At 47.8% G+C, this 17,071-nt stretch overlaps 1 pseudogene; it reads left to right on the top strand.

Annotated features, from left to right (window-relative positions):
• The first annotated feature begins 738 nt into the window (after nt 1–738).
• LOC112898136 lies at nt 739–15,837 on the top strand (annotated as a pseudogene).
• The last annotated feature ends 1,234 nt before the right edge of the window (nt 15,838–17,071 follow it).

The raw sequence follows: 17,071 nt of genomic DNA, 5'->3' as shown, positions 1-17,071 counted from the left end.
AGCAGGGACGGGCGATGGCTACGTGCTGCCGGGGCGCGACGGCCGGCTTGCCGCCGCGAAACGCAGCAGCGCGCATACTGCAGGCACCGGCCTTCACCCGCGCGCGCCGCGCCGTCGCGGCTCCACGATTCTTATTACTTCCTTTCCCCAAGTCACGGCACCCGATCTCTGGATGAACCGCTAGCTTTGCCTCGAGATTGTCTTCGTGGGCGCCATGAGGGGTGGTTCCCCAGACGCTCTTAGCACTCGCTGCAGTCGACGCCGATGGAAAAAAAGAAAAGAAATACAAAAACAAACAGGCTCAAAAAGATTTTTGTGTCCCTTCTCATTCTGCTACTGTGTTGCCATTTTTCATAGGATAAGTGGAACAAAAATTTAAAGTGGAATGAAAAGTTTATATACATGAAACAATTCATACAAACTCGGACAACAAAAAGCCGTACCATATGCCACCTCCCACTCTCCACCACACTACCCCTGTCATTTTAAATTGTGGAACAAATATTTTGTACACAAAGAGCTATTCATACAAACCTACGGAAAAAAGTATGGCAGACGAATAAAAGTACCAAAATCCACATTGTTTGTGAAGGAAAGATAATTCAGTTCAAGAACGCTTTTAACTAATAATTGACGAAGAGGGAGAGTGTCTAATAATTGTAGAGGTAAAACATTTTAACTTTATCACTTGTGGAAGGTGGGTATGTATTAAAGAGAATGATGCAAGATTTAGTTTCCATGGACTCGTCCCTGTTTGTGCTCCACTCCTCCACAGGCACAGCGTACCTCCTCCTGTACGTGGACGACATGGTTCTGTCGGCGTCATCCACAGGCCTCCTAGAACTTATCTTGGCAAAGCTCAAGTCGGCCTTCGCCGTCAAGGACATGGGCAACCTCAAGTATTTCCTCCTCGAGCGTGCTGGAATGTCGAACTGCAAGCCAGTTGCCACACCAGCCGACACAAGGCCCAAGACCTCGACAACTGATGGCAAACCGCAGCATGGCTGGCGCACTGCAATACCTCACCGTCACACGGCTCGACATCGCCTTCGCCGTTCAACAGACCTGCCTCCACATGCATTCACCTACGGACGTCCACCTTGCCATGCTCAAACGCATCCTCCTCTACGTCAAGGGGACACCTACTCTCGACATCCCCCTCCGCGCCACTCCGTCTCTAGAGCTGACCGCGTACTCAGACGTGGATTGGGCGGGGTGCCCAGACACCAGACGCTTGACGTCGGGCTGCTGCGTGTTCTACGGCGACGCGCTGGTCTCCTGGTCATCCAAGAGACAAACAACGGTGTCCCGGTCAAGCGCAGAGGCCGATCGTGTTCTGCGACAACGTATCGGCGGTATACATAACTCGGAATCCAGTCCACCACAAGCGCACGAGGCACATCGAGCTTGACATACACTTCGTCCGGGAAAAGGTGGGCATCGGCGAGGTCCGCGTCGTCCAAGTGCCAAACGAACGCCAACTAGCGGATGTGTTCACCAAGGGTCTGCCGATGGCCCTCTTCTCTGACTTCAGGAACAATCTCTACATCGACGTTGCCAACGCCGAGATTGGGGGGGGGGGGGGGCGGGGGGTGTTAGCAGCTGACACAACGGCCGTCCGCAAGACCAGCTCGCCTCCGCACCACGCCCGTAATCGCCACGCCCACGTCGCTTGCGCTCACCACGAACGGCGTCACCCGCTCCGCACGGCGCCACACGCTCCGCCTGTAATCTCGCTTGCAGTTGCAGCTCGGCTGTGTATATATGTAACACTCTGGTGATCAACGAGAAGTGCGGTTGATTCGTTCTCCTCCTCCTCTCGGATTCTCACCTCTTTCAGCTACATCTCGTTTCCAAGGGACCTTTCAGGTTTTATGTTCAAGCTTGTCCGCCGCAACGGTACGAGAGCACAACTAGATGATGCCAAGGTTTTCTTACCAGAGGAGTATACCTTCGTTTTGAGCGATCTTTACTCCGGTTGGGTGAATACAAGCAATTTATTATACGGTTCGAGATTTGAGATTGCCATCCCGGACCAACCAAATTGTGAACGTGCCCAAGTGAATAAGGATAGTTATGCATGTATCAATGAAAGCAACTGCAAGAACCTACCATCTCAACGAGGCTACAATTGCTTGTGCCCCAATAACAGGCAAGGCAACCCCTACGTTGTAAATGGCTGCACCCCAGGTCTATACTTCGTTGCTTCTTTTTAATGGTTCAACATATATTTCTAGGAATACTCTCTCTCTCTCTCTCTCTCTCTCTCTCTCTCATGCGCGAGCTGTCAGTTTATATTAGGAATAATTTTTTGTTTGCCATTGCAAATGTCTCCAATCTGAAAAAATCCCAGTAGTGAAAAAAGGCTAATCCAAAATATGTGGTCCTAGTTGCAAATCTGACAAATTTATACTTGTTGACCGGTCAAGATCTAACGCAGTGAAAAATGATATAAATGCCTTTGCCTTCTTCCTCATCCTGCTGCCATTGTTGTTTGGTGCCGTTCAGTGGCGGAGTCAGGATCAAAATCTACCTATGGCGAACCTACCACTAGTTATTTGTATAAAAAAATATAACCATTGAATATGCATAAATTTACTATATATCAGTCATCAGTCTTAATTGTATAAAAATATTAGGTATTGATAAGTAGACGATTAGATAAATATACTATACAAGCACTAAGTGTGGCGAGCTGGCCGAGGAAGATTCAGCCTCCGATGTTTCAAGACTTGAAAGCGCTTCATGATTGCTTCATTATCAATTCCTTTAAATATCTCCTTCTTATTGTAGCATATCATTAAATCATTAAGCCGGTCATCGTCCATCTTATTACGTCGTTCAGTTTTTATAATTTTCATAACCAAAAAGACTCTTTCCACAGATGCTGTTGCGACTGGAAGGAGCACTGCTAGCTCAATTAGACGATAGACCAATAGAAACAGAAACATCAGGTTCTTGAGGAGGATTAGCCGGCTCCGTTTCCACGCCATCGAGGCCGAGGCTGCGCTGGCCCTGCTCCCCGTCCGCTGCCATCGCGCGTCTGGCGACAAGCCGACGAGGCGACGAACCGACACGACGAAACCGCGGAGGCAGAAGGCCGACTGACGAGGGCGACGGTGACTCCGTCCGGTTTTGACGATTCGTGATGGACTTGTGCGGTCTGTGATGGGCTGATACCTGACTACCTGAGTACCTGACGGCCCAATTCTCCAGAAACCCAAAAGTCTAAACGTGATGTTCTTCTTCCTCTAGACCAGACGAACAGACCTGGCATCCATGGATCCATGGCGCAGGGCGGCCGGAAACGAACTGGCGCGGGGAGGGAAGGGGTTATCAGCGGCAGGTATGGCGGCTGCCATGGCTCGCCATACTGGTGGCTGGTGCCGTTGACTGAGCTGAGAAATGGTTGGCCAGTGGAATCTTAGAGCATCACCCCTTTTTTTCTTTTTCTTTTTCGATAACAAAAGCTTCACTAATCGGTCTTGGACAGTTAATAAGGTAATGAAATCGCATTAAGATACACCCTGGCCTCTACAAAGTTAGGATACACACAGCCTAAAAAGTTTACAAAAGATCGATATGATAACATATATCATCTGCCACGGCAAACTACAACGCAAAACGTGATCTTCAGTTGAGCCTCACCACTTTGTTTATTTGAGCCTAAACAAACACCTCGTCCTCGACGATTTGTTGTCAAATTTTCTTGACCCTATACATGCATATATGCTGCATTATTGACCCATTCTGGCATCCTACTCTTGGGCTGAAACTCATCTTTTTGGGCATCAATCGAGTTAGGGTTCCGAGCCGTAACTATTTGAACGAATATGCTATGTATCCTGCATGACGACATAACTATCTGATCTCTGAACGGATTTATGATATCCGACAAATACCGGTCGTCCCATAACCGTTATCTGATTAAGTAGTATCCATATCCAGTATTTTTTTTGGGGTGTGGGGGGTCGACAAAACACTAGATATCCAAGTTTTCCTATCCAGCAAGTATCTGAAACCCATTAATGCAGGCGAGAGGTTGGGAAATAGCCGTCCCATTTTCTCCCCTAATAAAGAGGCACAGGAAATAGATAAGGTCGAAAATGAGGGCAGTAGAGGCAATATGGAAATATTAATATGGAAAGATTAATGGCAGCCATGGCAAATATATGGCTAATAGCACATTTCGAATAAGGTCCTTTGTGACGGCACTTTTTTTAATAGCTTATTTCAAATAAAGTCCTTTGTGATGGCACTTTTTTAATAGCTTATTTCAAGTAAGGTCCTTTGTGATGGCACTCCTTTTATTATAGACATTCGCGATGGCAATGAACCAAGTATTCCTTTATATTACGTCCAAATAAAAACACCCACCCAATCACAGAAGGTTCATGTGTGATGATTAATTATTCCACAGTTTGGAAAAAAATGGTCCGATTCCGCATCTAACAAATTTATTGCCATACACGACTTGTTAAGAACCGGTCGAATGTTTTTACTGCTATATAAAGTAGCCTTACGAATTTTTTAGCATTCATTCTTAATTCCTCATTCATCTGTCATGAAGCAGCTTATGATCCAAGCCCCGAAGAGAACTGTACAACATCATGTGGAAACACGAGCATTCCGTTCCCATTTGGGATGGAAGAAGGTTGTTACGCAAACGTTAACTTTCGACTCAACTGCACACCAAGTGACATTATTGTTAGATAACTGGGTAATTTTCGGTATATTTTAATTCCAAATATTACTAGCAATTTCATGGCATAAATGAGTGATAATGTGTGAATAAGATATGTGCATGTGTTCATGTTATTTTTACTAATAAGTGTACCCCAAAAAGTTAAACCAGAATAAGTTTAGAGTGTACCCCAAGGCGGGACCAGTGCCGGAGGCACCGGTTGCGCCGTTACCGGCTGGAATAGACATGCTATTCGACTAGCCTTGCCTGAAGTAGCCGAACGATGTCGATGTAGGAAGAGGTTCGCAGTGCAGTCCCACGTACGGTCACCAGGAAGCAGACGAAGTAGCGATGGGAACGGCAGAAAGCAGCAGAGGGAGAAGGGAGAGGTCTCCTAAGCAGGAGTACCTGGATCAAGTGCTGAAGTGTGTGTTGATGCTAGGAGGAAGGGGTGGTTTATATAGGCGTGGAGGTGCCTCAGGTTCAACGAACCTGGACGTCGTAAAGAGCTTTGATGAGCGGCAGTTACTGGTGTGATTCTCCAGTCATTACTGTCAACGTTTATTCTCTGTTTTAATGCTGTTAACAGCAAAACGTTCTTCTCATCTCATCTCAGCACATCACGTCCGGCCGCGCACCGCACCGCACCGCCCGTCCGGCCCGCCGCGCCGCGCCTCGCCCACGGCCTCGGCTCGGCGAGGCGAGCGAGCGCGCGCGGGCGTGGTTCACCGACCTCCTCTTATCGGCTTCACAAGTGGTGTACACGAAGTCCACCCTTTAAGTCGGTTGAGATCCTCCTCAAATCCCAGTACGGAATTAAGCAATTGATTCCCTAGCATTTAATAGTGGGCTTTAAATTCTTTTATTCTATTGATTAGAATAAATGGGCCAAGCCCATAATTCCAACAATCCTCACCAAGAAATTCAAGCCACACTAGAAATGCTCTCATTCCCTCATTGATATACCAGTATTTGACAGAGACTGTTAAGATGAACTTCCATCTAGGATAAAAGCTACACTTATTCACAACTGTACAATGGACTATGCCTTGAATTGCCAGTCTTGTGCAAACAAGTTTGACCAGAGCCCTACACTGGTACTAAGCTGCAAAAGCATCCCCGCGGTTTGGAACTTATAAATCAAACTCCAGGCCCTTCATGAGTTTCTAGAGAATACCCAGTTCTCATAGACCATGACCAGTAGTCAGACTCATATAGGTGTGTTCCTTTCAGATGTTCTGTAGGACAACATCTTTGTTTCAAGAAAACAACTCATTTGTTTTAAAAAAACCACTTCGAACACATAAAGGTATAGACCAACCTGCCATACAGATTAGAAGAGAAATGCACCTTATACACAGAATGAGCCCTTTTCACAAAGGTTCTCTTCTCTCAGTCAGACTTTAGTTTGTTTCACCATTCTAATTCATGGGATCTCCGATCACATAGAACAGGTTTCCACTATAGAATGACTCACGTGGGTCTCAAGCCCAATTCTATAGATGCATTGTCTATCACATTTCGTGAAAGACCCTTTGTAAACTGATCTGCTAGATTTTTAGCCGTCTGAACATAGTCCAGGGCTATAACTTCGGAGTTCCTCAATTTTCTAACATATTTCAACCGCCTTTTCACATGTCTAGATGACTTCATATTATCCTTTGAACTGTTCACCTTGATAATTACCGTTTGATTGTCACAGTTCATTAGAATTGCCGGTATCGGTTTTTCAACTATCAGCAAGTCCATAAGGAGCTCACAAAGCCACTCAGCCTCAACAGTGGCGATATCTAATGCTGTGAGTTCTGCTTCCATAGTTGACCTCGTTAAGATGGTCTGCTTGCAAGACTTCCAGAAAACAGCTCAACCACCAAGTGTAAACACATATCCATTTGTGGCGTTTATCTCATCAGCATCAGAAATCCAGTTTGAATCACTATACCTTCTAGTATCCTTGGGTACCCGGTGTAGTGAATTCCATAGTTCATTATCCCCTTTAGATAGCGCATTACTCTTTCAAGAGCCTTCCAATGATCATCTCCCGGGTTTGAAACAAACCGGCTCAGTTTGCTTATAGCAAACGAGATGTCAGGTCTTGTAGCACTAGCTAAATACATTAATTAACCAATGATCTGAGAATATCTCAGCTGATCTCGCATTATCCTTTTGTTCTTCCTAAGAATTAAACTGTCATCATATGGTGTTAAGACAGGTTTATAGTCGCTATAACCAAAGTGACTTAACACCTTCTCCACATAGTGAAACTGTGTAAGAATCACCCCACCATTGCTCTCTTTTACCAGCTTTATATTAAGGATAACATCAGCTTCTCCCAGATCCTTCATCTTAAAACTTTGAGATAAAAACTCTTTGACTTCCTTAATCACATTAAGGCTAGTGCCAAAGATCAGTATGTCATCCACATACAAGCACAAAATCACTCCTTCAGCCCCACCATAGCGATAGTACACACATTTGTCAGCTTCGTTCACAACAAAGCCAGCAGAGGTCAAAGTTCTGCCGAACTTTTCATGCCATTGCTTAGGCGCTTGCTTGAGACCATATAAATATTTTAACAACTTACAAACCATTCCTTCTTGACCCTTTGATACAAACCCATCCGGCTGATCCATATAGATCTCCTCTTCTAACTTTGCATTGAGGAAAGCTGTTATAACGTCCATCTGATGAACGAGAAGACTATAAGAGGCTGCCAGGAAAGTAACACTCGAATTGTGGTCAATCGGGCAACTGGTGAATAAGTGTCAAAGAAATCTTCTCCTTCTTTTTGGGTATAACCCTTGGCCACAAGTCTAGCCTTGTACTTTTCAATAGTACCATCTGGACTAGCTTTTTCATGAACACCCACTTGCATCCAACCGGTTTACATCCATAAGGACGTTCAACGACCTCCCAGGTTCCATTAGACATAATAGAATCCATCTCACTCCTCACTACTTCCTTCCAGTAGTCAGCATCAGGAGATGAATATGCCTCTTCAATGGTTCCGGGTGTATCATCTATGAGGTATACAATGAAATTATCACCAAAATACTTTATAGTCCTTTGTCTCTTGCTCTTTCCCGGAGCATCATTGTTATCCTCCTCAGAATTTTCCACAAGTGTATGTTCATTGTATTCTATCGGCTCAGCAGAGCTATCATGCTCGATGAACTCTTGCCTAGATGAACTTGTTTCATCTCTCATGGGAAAAATGTTTTTAAAAAATGTAGCATCTCTGGACTCCATTATAGTACCAACATGCATGTCAGGTACTCCAGATTTTACCTTTAAAAATCTATACCCAACGCTGTGAATAGCATAACCTAAAAAGATACAATCCACAGTTTTAGTCCAAGCTTACGTTTCTTGGTTACTGGCACACTTATTTTTGCCGAACAACCCCATGTACGTAAGTATGAAAGTGTTGACCTTTCCTTCTTCCATTGCTCGAAAGGTGTTATCTCTTTATTCTTTGTAGGAACACGGTTTAGGACATGACATGCAGTCAATATAGCCTCACCCCACCATTACTTGGTGAAGCGTCCCCCCATCAGGGAAGACTTAAAAGTGTTAATTTATCAGTCCCAGGAGGCTGATAACACTTTTATTACAACAGATGGTACATCACCGTACAACTCTTCGCGGTAATGGGCAGTGAAGCGCCACTATCGCGAGGATTACAACTAAAATCCACACCACTACACTAGTTACGAAAAGAGGATCATCAGAGTCTTGCGCCATACGGAATCCAACGATGGCCTCAACCACAGGCAAGACTGGGTGCAGGACGAAACCCTACTCGTTGTCTTCGGGGACGTAGTCTGGGTCTTCCACTGTAACAGTAAGAAAGGGGTGAGTACAAACGTACTCAGCAAGCCCAATCACACCCACGGAGGGGGGTATAACAGAATTTAATGCACAGGGTAATCCAAGGGTAAGGTCATGGTTCATTTGCGGAAAACTCAGTTGTATGCAAAGATTTGTTTTAAAACATTTTCCAAAACAAGTTCTCTAGTATCAAAGAGCACACGGTGTCGATCCACACAGGATCCAGGTTTTAAACTGCTACCGGACTCCCCGTCCGCCGTAGCACACGGCACAACTGCCGGACACTTTCCAAACAACTCACACCAGCCCATCCATTCCCAGGGAGAAACACTAGTTATGTGACCACACCGTAACTTGCCCAATACCGTGGGCACGGCTATTCGAATAGATTTTCAACTCTGCAGAGGTGTGCAACTTTACCCACAGGTGGGGTACCACAGCACGAACATCTTAGTGCCGGTGCAGATCCCATCGAAGCCCTTACCCACCTTAGCTAGACCTGACTAGCCACCACGGGATTTATCAAGGGGTCATTCGACCTACCACCGAGGTTTAACCGGGGCATAAGTCACACAGAGCTTATCCCGTCTCCTTGATCACCCGTTGCTCCCAGCTCTCCTGATGGCTATCAGACTAACTAGTGGGGTTAGGCCAAGCCGTTGCCCATACAACGGTCAAGTGGTTTGCACGACAGGAAGCTAGGTGAGACGACACATCAACTCGGTCCTTAGGGGTGACAAGATGGATATCTCCCCTCCACGCTCAACCACACAGGTACGAGGACACCAACGGCAATTCACACAGAAATGCCATCCATCCCGTCCGACTCATTTCTCAAATCCACATTTTACCCTTTCCCACACACACGCATTTTCTTTATAAAATCAGGTGGTCAAGGTATGGTTGTCGCAACAAGGGTGGCTATCCTACCATGGTTACGGCACACAAAACCATGCAATTTTATAAAATAGGCCATCGGGTTGTGTTTATAAAAACTAGGACAAAAACATGCATCAAAGGGCGGAATTGAACTTGCCATCGTCAAATCCTCGCGGAAAGTCCTGGTCGAAGCACTGTCCCTCGGGTTCGGGGTCGCAGAACTGGTCCTCGGTTGCTTGGTCGCAGTCGGAAACCTCTTCGTTCACTCCGTGTCCTACGACGCAAACAAATAGGCATGCAATCAAGCGAGAGAACTAAAAGCTTTTATCGTCAAGCTTGAATCGGAAACAATTTAGTTACGGAGGTAGGGGTAATATTTTTGGGTGGTTTCTTAATGGCATGGCTAGAACTATACTAGAAAGGGCGTGGTAAAGTTTCGGGTCAATCGGAGGTCGTTTCGCGCATAAAATGACGCGCTAAAGAGGGTTTTAGGGTTTAAACGGGGGTCCAAGGGCTTGTTCGTAATTATCCGGAAAGAGTGAGGACCTATTTACGATTTCCTAGAGATACCCTGAGTATGTTAGAATGTGTCGAGTATAACTAGGTTTGCGTATTGAGGGGTTTGGTTTGAATTAACGGAAAGGGTAGGGCTTCTTTTGCAAAAGGGAGTGGTTAGGGAAATTCCTTTGGGAAAAACAGGAGAAGGGAGGGGGTTTTGGGCAAATAGCCCCTGTCTTCCTCCTTCCTCCCGCACAGAGCAGAGGAGGGGAGGTGGGGCGCCGGCGCCCGGCCAAATCCGGCGGCCGGGGCCCGGGGCGGCTCAGGTGAGAGGGGAAAAGAGAGAGGGGGTCACGGGAGACTAGTTCCCGGCCTCACCTCGGCTTGGGACGCGGTGAGGGAGCGGGTCCACGGTGTGGGGCGGCGGCCGGTGGTGGGGTGCACGGCGGCGGCGCTAGGGGCAGGGGGAAAGTGGGTAGGGGCGGTGGTGGTGGTCGTGGTGGTGGAGTGCGGCGCTGGGGGTATTTATAGAGGGAGTGGGCGGCGAGGCGGAGGGGAACGAGGCGGTGGCGGCCGGCGGGCGGTGCGGGGCGCCATCAATGGCGCTCGGCCGCTTGCGGCCGTCGCGACACGGCGTGGCGGGGAGGGCGCCGAGGCGCCGTACTTGGAGCTGTGCTGGCACAGGAGCGACGCGCGCGGCGGGGCGCGGCAGGGAGCAGCGGCGGGCGGCGCGGTTGACGACGGGCGGCGCGCGCGTGCGCGCGGGCGGCGTGGCGTGGCGTGGGCCAGGGGCGAGGGCGTGGCGACGGGCGGCGCGGCGCGACGCACGGCCACGCGCGGCGCGTGCGCGCGCGTCGTGGCGTGGCCGGGGCAGAGGCTAGCGCGCGGGGGGGGGGGTGCTCGGGAGCAGGGGAGAGGAGGGGGAAGCAGGAAGGAAAGAGGGAAAAAGAAAAGGGAGGGAAGGAAGGAAAAGAAGAAGGAAAAAAGAAGAAGAGAAAAGGGAAGAAAGGAAAAGAGAAGGGAAAATGGAAAAGGAAAAAGGAAAAAAGGAAATGGGGAAGGAAAAGAGAAGAGAAGGAAAAGGAAATGGGGAAAAGAGAAAGGGCGACGCGTTCCGGCGGGATTCGCGCGCGCGACGTACGCACACTGCGCGAGGAGATCAGCAAGGGGAAAGGGAAACGCGTCGGCGCCAATCGCGGCAGCGGCCGCGGCCGGTCGGCCACGCGTGCGCGGCATTTGCGCGTTGCGCGGGGAAAAGGACCGCGCCGGCGCTAATCGCGGAAAGCGGTCGCGCGCGGTCGACAAGCTACCGAGCGGTGCGGGACGGGACTGCGATCTGGTTAGGGTTTTGACGACGAGTGATTTCTGAACGAAGCACCTTAGCGCATGTTTTAATTCTGGTGGATTTTCAGGGCGTTACACTTGGAAAGTCCTGCTGTATCTAACATGGCGTTAACCAAATCAGTTAGAGTGCGGTTCTTTCTTTCGGCAACCCCATTTGACTGAAGTGAATAGGGAGGCGTCCTCTCATGAATAATATCATGTTCCTCGCAGAATAAAGTAAATAAATTTGAGAAGTACTCGCCACCACGATCTGACCTAACTCTTTTGATCTTTCTCTCAAGTTGGTTTTCTACTTCAGCTTTATAGATTTTAAAGTAGCGTAAAGCTTCATCTTTTGACTTCAACAAATAGATGTAACAAAATCTAGTACTGTCATCAATCAAAGTCATGAAATATCTTTTACCACCTTTTGTCAACACTCCATTCATTTCGCACAAATCGGAATGAATTAATTCTAAGGGTGCCAAGCTCCTCGCCTCCGCGGCCTTATGAGGCTTGCGAGTTTGTTTTCATTCAACACATACATGACACTTAGAATTTTTGACAAAAGTAAACTTTGGAATTAAACTCAAATTAGTTAAGCGCATCATGCAACCAAAATTAACGTAACAAAGCCTCGAATGCCAAATATTTGTTTCATCAACGTTAATAACATTGTATGCAACTTTATTACAATCATCTGACAAAGAAAGACGGAACAAGCCTCCGCGGCTTTCATAACCTTTTCCAACAAAAGTACCAAACTTAGATAAGATACATTTATTGGACTCAAAGACTAATTTAAAACGATATCTAAACAGTAGAGAGCCGCTGACTAGATTCTTCTTGATGGTGGGGACATGTTGCACGTTCTTCAGCTGCACGGTTTTCCCCGAAGTAAACTTTAGATTTACCGTACCAACACCAAGAACACGCGCATGCGATCCGTTCCCCATCAGCAAGGAGGAAGTCCCGCCGTCCTGGTAAGAAGAAAATAAAGAAGCATCAGCACAAACATGAATATTAGCACCAGTGTCAACCCACCATTCGGGTGAATAAAAAAACTGAAAGAACTGTAGGTAATAAATTACCGTACCCCGATGTTTCTCCAGGCTCGCTAATGACCATGTTGGCGGAGTGGTTGCCTTTGCGGTTCGGACACTTTGCAGTAAAGTTTTCCGTACTAGCGCACACATCGCAAGCTCCCTTCTTCTTCTTCTTCTTGAAGGTGGTTGTCTGCTTAGTCTTTGGTTGGTTCTGCGGTGGCTTTTTCTTATTCTTGTGGGAGTTGTTCTTCTGAACAAGATTGGCGCTAGAAGCACCAATAACTCCTTTCCCACGTATGTCCTTTGCTCTCGCCTTCTCGTCAACATCAAGAGTCCCTATGAGTCCATCTATGGTGAACTCCTGTCTCTTGTGTTTTAGAGAAGTAGCAAAGTCCCTCCAAGAAGATGGCAGCTTAGAGATAATACCTCCGGCCACAAACTTATTGGGTAACACACATGGGGACTCTTTGCTATAATTTTTAAGATCTTTTGCCAGAGTATGTACTTCATGAGCCTGTTCCACCACAGTACGGTCTTCGACCATCCTATATTCAAGGAACTGCTCCATCGTATACAACTCATTGCCAGCGTCAGATACTCCATATTGAGCCTCAAGAGCATCCCATAACGTTTTGCCAGTTGGCAGCCGGACATAGGAATCCACCAGGTTTTCACCGAGAACACTAATGACCAAGCCTTGAAAGAGGGTATCAGCCTCATCGAACGCACTCCCTTCCTCTGGAGTGAACTGTTCACGCTTACCCTCTTTTACATGGATCACTCTCGATATTGTTAACCATAGTATAAGCCACTCTTGCCAACGTTTGTAATTTGAACCATTAAAAGGTATGAGTGATAATGTGTGAATAAGATATGTGCATGTGTTCATATTATTTTTACTAATAAGCATGAATAAAAAGTTAAACCAGAATAAGTTTAGAGTGTACCCAAGGCGGGACAGTGGTTGCGCCGTTACCAGCTGAAATAGACATGCTATTCGACTGGCCTTGCCTGAAGTAGCCGAACGATGTCGATGCAGGAAGAGGTTCGCAGTGCAGTCCCACGAACGGTCACCAGGAAGCAGACGAAGTAGTCGTTCGTTCACGCCGGGAAGTAGACGATCAGGGAGCGAGCAGTAGCGTCAAGACGCTCCCCAAAAACCTGATTGCCCGCGTCCCGTGCAGGACCTTCAGCGAGCAGAGGTTCCGGAGGCCTGCTCTCGCTAGGTCGACTCGGCGAGGCGAGCGAGCGCGCGCGTGTGGTTCACCGACCTCCTCTTACCGGCTTCACAGGTGATGTACACGAAGTCCACCCTTTAAATCGGTTGAGATCCTCCTCAAATCCCGGTACGGAATTAAGCAATTGATTCCCTAACATTTAATAGTGAGCTTTAAATTCTTTTATTGTATTGATTAGAATAAATAGGCCAAGCCCATAATTCCAACAAGTATCACCGTTCTTAACCGTCGGTATGCACAATATCGTGTGACTCGTCTACCACTTGATGATGGGTTTCTGGCTGTTAGCAACATGCTGAATGACACAAGCTCCAATAATATGGAAAGGATAGTCAACCCTAATTATGGTGGTACTTACGAATTTGGGTACTATTCCGTGTCGGTTGTGGATGGTATTTTTTATTTCTCGCAGGAAGAGGAAACAATAATAAAGTGGGTTGTTGCAAACTTGACTTGTCAAGACGCTCAGAGTAATGCTAAGTATGCGTGTGTCAGTCACAACAGTAACTGTCAAAATGTTACGCGAGGGAAGACACATTATGGGTATCGCTGCAAGTGTAATGATGGCTTCCATGGAAATCCATACCTGCAAAATGAAAATACTTGTACAGGTTATATTTCTCTCTTAAACCATATTTGCACAGCATCTCATTTTTCAAACACTACATTTATAAAGAAGGCAACAATACACACATGTTATATATTCAGAGTATTTAGAATTTTGATGCATCTACTTCCACCGCCAGCACCTCCACGATCACACATCGCATTACCTTTTTGAGATAGTGAAGATCAATGCATGTTTTTACTTGCATCGCTAGCATGTGACGCAACTATGCGTCTTGGTGGTCTAGACATTGATGAGTGCTCTATTCCAAATAAATGCAATTGAATATGCCACAATTATGATGGAGGCTTCAACTGTACAGGCTGCTCCCACGGAAAGATGTATGATCCAACAAAACAAAAATGTGTCATGTCAGCTAAGAAGCATAATCTAATTCTTGGTAGGTCATCTTTTATCCATCATTGAAAGATGAACTCACAAATTGTTAATTTCCACATTTAATGATTGTAGGTATTGCAGTTGGGCTTGCCTGTGGCCTTGGCTCCATAATGGTTGCATTATGTGCGATCATACTCATCAGTAAGTGGAAGCAAGGCATCCGAAGGAGAATAAGAAGAGCATACTTCAAGAAAAAATCAAGGTCTACTCTTGGAGCAACTGATCTCGAATGAAAGCACTACAAACAAAATAATGATATTCTCTTTGGAGGAACTAGAGGAGGCAACGAACAACTACGATGCTACCCGTGTTCTTGGTTGTGGAGGACATGGCACAGTTTATAAGGGAATTCTATCAGACCAGCATGTTGTGGCTATAAAAAAAATCTAAAGTAGTGGAGCAAATATAGATAGACCAATTTATCAATGAGGTTGCTATTTTATCTCAAATCATACGCCGCAATGTGGTGAAACTTTTTGGCTGTTGCCTAGAAGATGAGGTGCCTTTACTAGTCTACGAGTTTATATCAAATGGCACTCTATATGACCTCCTTCACACAGATACTATGGTAAAATGCCTGCTATCATAGGATGATTGTATAAGGATTGCAATGGATGCAGCGGGGGCACTTTCGTATCTACACTCGGCTGCTGAAATACCTATTTTCCATAGAGATGTGAAATCTTCCAATATACTCATGGATGACAACTTCACTGTGAAGGTTTCGGACTTTGGTACGTCAAGGTCTCTTTCACTTCATGAAACACATGTGGTGACAATTGTGCAAGGAACATTCGGTTACTTGGATCCGGAGTATTATCATTCTGGTGAACTAACTGAGAAGAGTGATGTATATAGTTTTGGAGTAATACTTATTGAACTTTTGACAAGAAAGAAGTCAATTTTTATCAACAATCTAGGAGCGAAACAAAGCTTGTCTCATTACTTCATTGAAGGGCTTCAGGAAGGGTCTCTTATGGAAATATTGGATTCACAAGTTGTGGAAGAGGCAGACCAGGAAGAGATTAATGATATTGCCTCATTAACAGAAGCATGCTTAACGGCCAAAGGAGGGCAGAGACCAACTATGAAAGAAGTAGAGATGAGGCTGCAGTTCTTGAGAAATAAAATTATGAGAGAAGCACGGAATTTGCCCAAAAATGATGAAGAGATAACCTTTGTTACGCCCCCGATGCTAGGGATCTGCATGCACATACCAATCCTGTCAATGCTGCTCACTTGACATCTCAAGGGGTATCTGGGTTCAGTCTGGAGCATGAATTTCTAAAATTAATAAAAAGAATTTCGGAAAAGAAAATCACTCAGCAGTGACACGTGGCAGCACCAGAGCGTGCCACATGGCATGCTGACATCACTGGTGGGGGTCAATACCTGCTGACGTCAGCGTTGACCGGTCAACGGGTCAACGGGTCGGTGGGTCCCACTGGTCAGCCTAACCCCGAGGCTGACAGGTGGGGCCCTCGGTCAAGTCGGGTAAAAGACAAAGAAAAGGGCTCAGCTCGGTTCTGGGCCTAAAGGTGTTGGGCCGGGTCAAGGCCCAACCAAGCTCGGCTGGGCTTCACGGGTCAGCTCGGCCTTCGGCTCCGCAGGCCGGCTCGGGTCCTTGGGCAGGCTAGGCGTGCAGGCCGGCTCAAGCCGGCCCTCGGCCTATCACTCTCTTCCCCCTCTCTCTCTTTGACGACACGAGCCCAGGGGGCAGCGCCCCACGTTTCCCCCGACAGGCAGAGCCCGCTTGTCGGTCTCCCACCGGATCTGGTGTGGCTGCCAGATCCGGTGCGGCTCGGGCCCTGGGTGGTCGTGTGTGTGAGTGCCAGTGTGTGTGTGTGGCAAGCGCCCCGGGCGTGCTCGAGGGAATGCCCGAGGGGGCTTGGCCGTAACGTGAACGCGACGTCGCGGCCGCGTCGCGTGGTCACCGTGCACGGCAAGGCCATGGCGGGGTCGTGGCGCGGCACGGTGCGCACGCACGCTCGCGGGTCCTGGCTTCCCAGGGCCGCGGCGTGGTAGTGCCGTGAGAGGGGGCACCGGCATCCGGGCCCACGACACGACGCGGCAGCGGAGGGCGACGGCGGCTGCGGGATCGACGAGCGGCGCGATGGGCTCCTGCACAAGAGCGGCACGACGGCCGGATGGGGAAAGGGGTCCTAAGGCTGGGCTAAGGAGCGCTCATCGGCGGCCCGTGGCTTATGTCGGCAGCAGGGATAGGGGGAGGCGGCTGCAACGCTCACCGGTGGGCTCGCTGGCGAGGGGAGAGGCCTGACGCGGTGGCGGGTTGGTGCAGGCGGATCGGGACCGTGCAGGGCACGCGGCCGTGTCGATGTTATCGTCCGGGCGCGGGCCTGGTGGAGGTCATATGGGTAAGTGAAGTAGTATTGCCCTTGCGCTGCTCATAGCCGTTCCAGACGACGTAGGTCTGGATTCGGAGCTGCACATGCCATCGCCTGCTCATGGCCGTCCTTGTCCTTCATGATCAGCCTGGGCCACGTCTGCATTCGATTCGGAGCTGGAGTTGCACAGGCCATCGCAGCCGGCGGGGCCCCACAGCAGA

Source organism: Panicum hallii, chromosome 1, assembly GCF_002211085.1.
Source record: "Panicum hallii strain FIL2 chromosome 1, PHallii_v3.1, whole genome shotgun sequence".
Lineage (NCBI taxonomy): Eukaryota > Viridiplantae > Streptophyta > Magnoliopsida > Poales > Poaceae > Panicum > Panicum hallii.
Note: the sequence above shows the minus strand (reverse complement) of the source record. Positions and strands in the feature narration are given on the sequence as shown.